Source organism: Parus major, chromosome 2 (assembly GCF_001522545.3).
Source record: "Parus major isolate Abel chromosome 2, Parus_major1.1, whole genome shotgun sequence".
NCBI lineage: Eukaryota > Metazoa > Chordata > Aves > Passeriformes > Paridae > Parus > Parus major.
The window spans coordinates 89,964,114-89,974,376 of NC_031769.1; the positions used below are offsets into that span (position 1 = coordinate 89,964,114).

A 10,263-nucleotide genomic window follows, 5' to 3' on the forward strand; every position below is an offset into this window, starting at 1 on the left:
TTTATAAATTCTCCTCCTACAAAGACAAACCTTTGGACATTTGTAGATAGCTACACTAAACCATTAAGATGATCGAGGTCACAATGTTGCCTTGTTGCATTTGTTGTATTTGAAAATACAATACATCTCCTTTGATGCTGCCATGATAAGCTTGTTTTACCCATAACAGAATGCACTCTGGCTTTGTCTGTTTGGACTTAATTCTTCAACTGTGCCATCAGAGAAGGGATGTTTTATCTTTAGTTTTCACTGAAATTATTATCGTTGTACTTAGTTATATACTACCGCTGTAGACTTCTGGTGGCATATATATTTATGTTGACAAAATTGTTACAAGATAAATACAGAATATAATGACAAAAGGGATGTAGAGCAGCTTCCTTTCTTTGAAGCTTGTGCTGCTTTTGTTTTGCCAGCATTATTCTACTCCTTCACAATAATTGATAAGCTTTTCTCTGGATTGGTAATATCATGGGGTAAGAAAGATACAACCAATTGCAATGGACAAAAATGACTTACCAGTCCAACCTGACTTAGCTATGTTTGTCAGGCTGCCATCTGGCAAACTTATTGTCATCCCTTTGTTCTATTGGGTCCTTGTAAGAGTACTGAAGAGAGCTGAGGTCTTCATGCCATGCAAAGATGGGTAGGAGATTGTACAGATTATGTTTATGACAGAAGGATGGGGAAGGGAGGCTGGCAGTGCAAGGGAACTTCAGGGCCAAGAGATTGGGAGCAAGAAAGAGACTGAAGAGAAAAACCAGGTTTGCTGCTAATGACTTCAAGAGAGAATCTTGTCCAGATTAAAAAAAAAAAAAAAAGGAAAATCTTGGGATTTTATACTGGGAGAAGATATTGAAGAGGGAGACTGAATTTGGATTAAAATTCTCTTGGAAACTGAGGTTCAAAGACAGCAAAGGCAGTAAGGTCTGTAAAAAGTTATCAAGAAAGCTGAGTATAATGGGATGCAGAGCCTGAGTATGGTATTTAAGTGACAAACTGTAATTGAAGGACTCGGTCTGGTTTAAAATTAGATTAAGATTGGAGTTTAGAGGCAGAATGGGAGCCTGAAAAGTCTAGGATGTAGTCTAGGAAAGGAAAGCAGGAATAAAAACAGAGAAAGGCAAGAAAAACTTGAAATTAGGACTGGCCAAAATGATTGCATAAGAAGTGTGGGCAGAACATAAAATTTGAACATGGGATTTTGTAGTTTTACTGTTCTTTTTCCTATTACTATGTATCTATAAAACCTACAGGCAAAATATGTGCCTTGTCTTCCTATTATGCAGTTTTACAGATCCTGAAAGCTTAGCTTAGCTCAAGCTGATGAGGTGTGCAAAGATGTAAAGGCTCCTCTTGCTGATGTATGCAGCTCTTTCTATAATTGAATCCTCTTTCCATTTTCTTTATGAAGAATGGGCTCATGAAAACGTTAAAAGTTTTATGTTGTGGCTAAAAAGTCAATAACTAAAAAACTACAGCTTGCCCGGGTCTCTACAGTGTACATTTCTTCCCCTATGTGGATTATTAGGTTATTAAACCAGTGAAGCCTGAGCTTCCTACAGGATGTCACTGTCATGGAGCAAACATAGTGAGTGTGCTCTGGGCATGGAATAGGACTGTGAATTAAAAGAGAAAGTTTTATGTTAGAATCTTTTACACTTAAACCAGAAAATATGCATGATGAAAAAGGCACTAGGAGTTTTGAGAAGGGTAGTCTCATGGATAAGACAGTTAAGTGCCAAATGAAGAAAAATAACTACTTTCCAGAATTGTTATGCTGTAGAAATCTCTCTGAGCATATTTTTCAGAAATTATTCCTTTGTTTCTTTGTTTCTGAGAAGCAAATCTATTACCTGAATGAAGCAGTGCAGGGATCCTAAGATATTTTAGATCATTGCCTTGACACTCCATTTTTTAACAGAAATCTGGCCACCCTACCTCCGTAACTTGTGCATTTAATGGTTCAAAAAGGGGTGTATAGAAAACTGGGAGGTGAAATAAACCATCCAGCTTTTTCAGGGGATCAGGGGACACGCGTTACTCCGAGCAGTGCCCAATCCTCATCCCCCAGGCCGGGGTGGGCAGCAGCTGGCTGTGTGCTCCTACCCTGCATGGTGCCAGCTGCCAGGTCCTGTGATTGCACAGTGTCCCTGGCAGGGGAGAAATAGAGAGAAGAAAGCAGCTGGAGGCTACACAGTTATGAGTTCATGTGCTGCTGCCTTCTCTTCTCAACTTGTGTCTCTTGACTGCTGTCCCCATCCCTCACCTGAAAACCTCTGTGAGGAAGTTTATAGAATGAGTGTCATCTCCAGCTATAAACTTTTCTGTAAGTTTTTCAAGCCACTTATGAATTTAGAATTTATTACAATCCATATTTTTCCTCACTAAAGTCCTGATGATGTTTAAAAAAAGTTACCCATTATCTTAATCTTTTAAAAATAGATGAAGCAAAGTTCTCATGATTACATTGACAGAGGGTTTAGGTCAGAATTTCACAGGCCACATCTCATTTATTCACTTAAATCCTATGTAGACAGTTCTGAATTAGCATAAAAGAGGTTTGTGTTATCTAATCAGTTCTTTCTTTTATAAAATAGTTTTCGAGGTCAGTTTTTAGACTTTAAATGCTTATTTTTTCCATTTTTTTTTTTTTTTAATCTTGCTAGAGCCTTTTGTGTGTATAACAAAAAGTTATATGATGGATTTCCCCTAGGATACACTTCTATTCTACTAAATATATATGAGAGATCATAAGTCTGGAGAAGAGATGTGTCAAGATCCAAAAATTTGCTTTGGGTAACCATACCAACAGTACAACAATCTATTAGGGACCATCTGCTGAAAATGAACCAGCATATGGATACCTAAAGAAATGTTCAGTGTTATTGTTCAGTCTTTGAGCGTAAGAAAGTAAGACATTTGAAATTTGCTTATGTTTAGGATCTTTTTTCATTATGAATATTTACCACTGGCCCAAGTAGTCTCTGATGCTTACTGGGCAGTGTGAATTATTCAGGTATGGCTTATGGTTTATTAATATACAGATACAGTAGTTCCTAAAGTGAGATAAGTGGAAACCAAATTATTTTGACTTTTTTTCCCCCAAAAAAGCTACAACTATAAATTTTAAGTCCAAAGCTTTAAATATAGACAGTGTAATCTTAGAATCCAAACTTGAATGAAAAATAAGTATCCTGGTTTTTGTAAGATGCCAAAATACCAACCAAGGAACAACAGGAATCACATTTCTAAACGTCACATTTATATAAAATGGAATGTGGAGCTAAATCTCAAGCTTGTCACAGAAAGAAGCTTGAGCTAATGAACTGTACATCTAGGAGAAGAATCTGCTTTTGAAGTAATTTATGTATGGAAATTTCTGCATGGTACAGCTTGATAAGGGTAAACCTCAGTAGTGACAAAAACAACGAAAATTCTGTGTGAAATGTAAGTGCTCATAAATGGTGCTACAACCATAATTTCTATGTATTATGAGACTATTGGATGACAGAGAAATAAAGAACATGTCACTATACAGTATGAGGCAATTTATTCCTGAATGGCTTCAAATTGGATTGTAAATGTAATCAAGTGCATTGATGTTCCCAGCTATTTGGTAACGATGAAGTATGCTTTCCCAGAGAATTTTTCATTAAGGAAAATATTAAAGTCTAGGTATTTTAATGTTATATGAAACAAAATCAGAATATTTCTTCCTGAGCATTCAAATCCTTCATGCACCTTTTTTTTTTTATTTCTTCCCCTGAAGATTTGGGTTCCTTTCAACACCAGATATGAGAATTCACACCTCTCATAGAAAGTCCCTTATATTTATGGCCCATGTGATCTTGGGCTCAACAAGTGTATTTCTCTCAAAGGTGAATTTTATCTGCTGTGTTGGTGGCATATGCAGGTTTCTCAAGGCAGCACGTCTTGCTTTACTTATGGTTGTGAGCAGAAGTTAACACAATGAGGCTTTTTTCTAAAGCTGTTCTCCAGAACACCAGCAAGAATGGTTGGCTCTAATGCTGTCAAGTTGGATTTCTTAGTGCCATTTTTAGACTAGCATGTTTTTTATTTTTGTCCTTTCAAAAGAATTTTGTGAAAAATAGTCATTTTATGTCACTCTGTGTGCTTGTTATGGTTGGATTAGCAATCTTAGTAAAATAATCACTTCTCCAATTCTCTAGTGCATTGTATTCATAACTGAGGCTCAGACTTCCAAAAATGAAGATTTCTATAACTTTTTTTAACCCATCACTTAGTCTCTCTCCATCTCTAACCTCTGAAAAGATGCTTCCCCTAGGGAGCATCACCACTAGGATATTCCCACTTTTTTTATCTGACTTGGAAAAGAGGAAAGATGTCTTTTAATCAGTATCTTCTCCTGGCAGCAGGGCATAGAATCAACGCATTCACATTTTCAATAGCATTGTTGGGAAAGTGAGACTGCCCAATGGTGCAATTATCCTAAACAGGAGTCACCAATGAAGACACATTTTAGAAATATGTGCTTTAGCAGGCTAGTGACTGTAGTTATTTAATTCTCAAAGCCAAGCTTTTTGATCATATCCAATTGTCCATTATTGTCAGGAGGACCACACACTCTGCTATCCCGAAAGGCAGTCACCAAGTTCTTAGACTACAGGTGTCACCAGAGATCCTCACAGGAAACAAAATTATTTTGTTTTTTAATTTATAAGTAGATATACAAATCTTGCATCAAAACAGTCTAAATACCTCTAAGAGAATAAAACTTAGCTTTTTACTCCTGGTCAAAATCCTTAATACTACAACACATATTTTTTTAAAATGTTAGCATTCACTCATTAAAACGAATGCAATTGCAGCTTGAGGCATTGCCAACACTAATCATACCAACTATTGTAGGAAGTACTCATAATAGCTGTTCAAAAAAACATTGTGGAGTTATTGGGAACAATGCATAATGTGCTTTCAATGGTCCTTTTTTCTCATTCCATTACACAATAGAAATTAAGACAGTATTACAGTATAGTTCTCTAAAATATTAATGGCTTTAATAACTCTAGGATGAAATCTCCCTCAGCCCACATAGGTTAAAGTTCACCTGGCAGCCACTGACTTTGCATCCCCAACCTCCTGGCACCATCCCACTTGTGCTGACCCACTTAATGTAGGTGAGCAAGCCAAAGGTGTCCCTGAACAAGAGAGAAATGAAAGGTTAGTTTATGCAATGGAGAGAGTCCTGAAGGCAAGTTCAGGAGTGGTTTTAGGGTCCCTTTTGCAAGCTCACAGACTTTACAATTTCTTTCCATGCAAACTCTGTTTTCTTTCTTTCCCTTCCAGTTCAGAGGGAAGACTCTGATCAGCAGGATTTCTGTATGTATCAGGGAGAAGAATATTTGGTCTCAGATTTCGGAGGGCTTTTATAATTGATGTCAGCGATATTCATTTAATTGAAGAAGGTCTAGGAAGCTTCACAAAGGGATCCTTTAAAGAGAGTTTCTCTCTACAGGTTCCATCCCAGGGGTCTGAGGAAGAGACAACTGAAAAAAAAAGTTAATTAATAACATTAAGTGTTTATCCAGCTAGTGCCAGAAGGCAAGGGACTACTCTGTCAGCTAGACTAGACAGGGTTAATCTACATGAGAGAAACCAGAATTGCCTTAAACAAAAAATTATTCTATATTTTAAATGAAAAAGAAAAAATATGTATTTATATCAAAACCCTAGAATAAATGCAAAAGCACTCTCAGCCTTTCTGTGTTTCTATGAAATCAATTAAAAACCCAACAAACAAACAAACAAACCACAAAGATTTAGCTGTATAGCTTTAAATTTAAAGACGTTTTAGTCTGACAAAGGGAGGTGACCTGGTAACAAGGAAACTAACTCTGAAGAAAAGACAGAAGTAAATTAACTGGCAAGCTGTTTGTGGAATTCAGAGAGTTCAAAATTAAGGTTACATCCTGGAGAAAAGGATAAGTCTTCATATGTAAGGCTATTTCTTTGTGGTTTAGAATGGGGTTCAGCTTTAAGGTCCATGTCATAAACATTTGAAACATTAAATATTCAGAGTTGGTTTCTAGTAAGATAGGAAATAACAGAAAGCTTTCCCTAGACATAGCTATAAAAAACAAACATAATGTTTAATTACTGTTGATTGCCAAATTGCCAGGTGATCCCACAAACTGGTGAACGATAGGATCCTCCAGGACACAATGGATATGCTTTAAAAAGCAAATGAAAAAAAGCCCAACAGAAGGTTTGTGCAATAATAACCAAATGGACAGTTGAAGTTACCATGGCAGGTGGTACAGCCTGTGATAGTTCTAGAAAATCCTCAAGAGTTTCCATGAGCAGAAACTTTATCCCAGAGCTTTAGACTGAATTTATATCTTCTGTGATCAGATGGCAAAGTCTGTGGAGAGTAAGGACTTTGATCTCTCTTCACGGTCACGAGTTTTCAGAATAATTTTGATTTGCTCATACAGTGATGTTGCTGAGAAGAAAATGGCCTACCAGCTTTTGTTCTCAGTGAATTTGTTTGGAGGACAGATCTCTTCATATCCAGATATATAGTCCAGACTGGTGGCAATGGCATTTATAACAGTGTGCAGATCTGCCAGGATGAGACAGATTCACCTATCCAATCACAGATGGTAGAAAATATGACTCACAGATGCTGCTGTGTGAGAGCTTGGCTTCAGCAAGGATTCAGGAACACTTGCAAAAACAGATTTTATTAGCTACCATGTATTGCTCCAAAGGCTGATTTACTGTTTTCTAGAAGGAAAATGTAAAGGGAAAAAATGAGAACCTTCCTCTTAAAGAAAAATTACATTTTTGATTGTGGGCAGCCTCAGTAGCTCATGACTTTCTTTTGTCAGACAGAGAATTTGTTGGATTTGCAAGATCTGAGTCAAGACTCCTTCAGTGCATCTGGTGTTTCCCAAGAAATGAATGTACTGAACTTAAGGAGTTCTAGTGGGTGGGAGTAAGGGCTGGGGAGAGGGAAAGCTGGGCTTCCTGCGGGTGGAAGAGGGGGAGCAGCAAGCCTTTTAGAAGTGCTGATGGTGATACACCAGTGGCGTTTCTCAGGGCAAATCTCTTTTAGGACAAGCTGCTAATGACTACCGGAGGTGCAAAATTGAACACTGCGTTGAACCTTGGTGTTTTGTTCTGAAAGCTATCATTCTGGTGGAGAGTTCTGTTTCCGGGCTGTGTTGCAGCTGTGGTTTTGCCGAGGAGAGACCAGCGCTGTGCTGGGTGTGGGAGGCAGCCCCGGGTGCCCTGCATTCTCACCTCGCAGCAGCACCACTACTGCTGTGTTTTACAGAGATCATCACACTGGTGTAGGTCACCCAGGCTATCTTATGGGCTTTCTATTGCTTGCCTTCCTCCTGGCTGTCTGGCAGAAGTAAGGGATGAATAATACCTGCTGCCAGTGACAGCTGCTGTTATACAACTCCCCTTCTGTCCAGAAAAGGGAAGAGTAGTGCAGGAAAAATGATTCCAAGGAAGAGCACCACTGTTATATGTATCTCTACTTTCATTTTTTTTCTAATAACTACCTGTCCAAAGAAAGGTTATCAAACTTACAAGTGGACTAAAATAGTGATCTGCAGTAGTGCAAGGTCAGGTACGAATGAGAGATGTACAAGAGCAAAGAGATGTGATATGATCACATTAACAATGGGATCATCAATAGGAAGCTATTTATTTTGATTCTGTGAGTGGATTATCAATATTACTGCTTTTAATAATATCCTTTTACTCTTTTGCTTCTGACATTACTGTACCATCTTTATTAGTATGACCAGGGGTTAGTAAATCTGAATCCAATGCGCTCTTCCTTTCAATACGAAGATAGTCCATACAAATATGGAAGACATTGGGCTGCTTACCTATCCTAGGTGAAATGTGCACTACTTTCATTAGAAAGATATTTTGGGGGTTTTTTTCCCAAGGAACCTTTTTGGCTTAGGAGAGCAGAGGGAGACATTTCTGGCAAAATGCTTTCACATAGCTTTTAGTTTGTCAAATGCATATTTTTATCAGAAGTTAGTTGTCTTCACCTCCTCTTGGGCAGCGGGGAGTGAGGAAGGGAGGGACATGTTTCAGAACACTAGTTTTTCTGACCCTTTCTTCTTACCCAGGATAGGTGGGATGAATTGTCTTTGAAAGGCTTTCGTCCCTGCCCACTGGCTACTGAGAAAGGCTAAACATGTAATAGTTCAACAGCCAACTTCAGCAAAATAAACTACATCAGTTGAAAAGGAAGACCAACTAAAATATGCCAATACAATAAATTTCCTAGTCATTTAAGAGGGAGGAAAAGAAATTTGAGTTAAGGTGTCAACATTTCCTCTAAAATCAAATTCTCTATGGACTTGACTCCCTGCTGTTTTCTCTTCCATGTCTCCACTCATACTAGGAACAGTATTAGGTATGTTTCACCCAAGGCCTGTTTGCAGTCATTAGAAAAGAGATTAATATACCCATGGGCTGTTTTAACAAAGGCTGACCCATTCTTTTCAGCTTTGATTGCCACTTCATAAACAGCTAAAAGGTGAGACATAGTTCTGTTTTCCCAAAGAGGACAAGGGACCAAGCTGTGTCTGAGAATCTTTGCTTAATACCTGCTTTCACTTTAGCTTAAGGAAGAAACCCATTTCAACAATCTTCCTCCCCCTGTGCAGCACACCAAGGCACCTTTTCCTGGCAAAGTTCTCCTTGCCAAATCATCCAGCAGCAAGACATATCACCATGAAAGCTGAACTCTCCCCCTTCACCTGCCCTCTCCAGACATGCCTGTGCTGTCTCTCCTGAGATGTTTCCTGGAGACTGCTTCGCTGCTGTCCCAAACACGTGGAAAGCACCACTTTCCAGTCCTACGTGGATTTACATAACTGGTCTCAGCAAATTAAAATAATGTATTGAGTCCTTTAGCTCATTTTGATTTCTAGCCTTTATTTTACTCTTAGTTTATTCAAAATTACCTATAAAATAAACCAGCAAATTAACAAAAAGTAGTGCACAATGTTGCTGAGACATCTTTCAAAATAGAAAACGTATCACACCGAGCAATATGAAAACCACACCTTCTAAAGTTCTTCTTACATTATTTCAATATTTTGTCATTTTTATCATTTCTTTCAGCTTGATAGGAATGTAATGCAAATACAATTTATTCTATGCAGGAATACTAACCTTGCCTCTATTAAGATTAGCTGACACTTCTGGGTTTTTAATGTATTTTCGAAATCCTAATAATTTCATCAAATTGAACTGAAATAATCACAACTTTATTAAGCTTCTCAGGCTTAATATTTTTGAATATTTCATTTGGATTAAGTCAACTGTTTCCCAGAATGAAAACTTGGAAAAAAAAAAAAGTGGATTTGTCCATGTTAAAGCAATTTGGCAATAACTTTTGACTATTGGATGAGTGTTCTTAGTAACAGAGGTAGATATTAATTAAAAAACCATGACTATAGACTCAAGAGCACTGAAATAAAATTAATTTAAGCCTGATATTTCAACATGCTTAAACCTTGCAACTGAAATAATGCAATTGCAGTGTATTTTTTTCTGTGTTTCTATATGTACAACAGTAGAATTGACATAGGGATTGCATGCAGTTATAAAATACTCTGATAGATGGTTTGAATTGTTATTTTTATCAGCAACTCTTGTTTTTCTTTTTTTAACCTAAACCCCAAGCAAAAGTAAAAGCATGTTTTACAGTGGATGTGCATTAAAGCCTGTGACCTTTGTAATGTAGAAAAAATACATCATTCCTTCCTGCTCCCTGGGTAACAGAAGCAAATATTAAACACATAGACACAAAAAAACCTCCAAAATGAACTTTTGATAGCTTTTGTGTTTTCCACATCCGAAAAGGTAATGAAAGAGTGAGTACTAAATTTTAGTGAAAACAACCTCAATGACTGCTGCTCTGAGATGCTGATGAGCATTTGTCCACATTTGCATGCATAGACACACTAGTGGTTCCCTAGAATATATTTCTCTCATTTTCCAGGAGTCAATATTAAACCTGGATTTCAATATAAATGTTTAAGAATTCTCCAAAATTCTTTTTAGAAGTTGGAAAGTACTTCAGATACTTCTAATAAGCATGAAATGAACTAAAATAATTTGTATTGCTTTCATCTTTCTATATTTCTTTTCTTTGTTCATTGTTAAAGACCTTTATTATTAGCAACCTGTGTTTTTCTCCCTATATAGGAATAAAGCTGTACAGGGTCTATCTGT

At 37.3% G+C, this 10,263-nt stretch overlaps 1 protein-coding gene across 1 annotated transcript in view; it reads left to right on the top strand.

Annotated features, from left to right (window-relative positions):
* GABBR2 (gamma-aminobutyric acid type B receptor subunit 2) overlaps positions 1-10,263 on the top strand; it is a 456,189-nt gene that overhangs the window by 317,141 nt on the left and 128,785 nt on the right. The window lies entirely within an intron of this gene.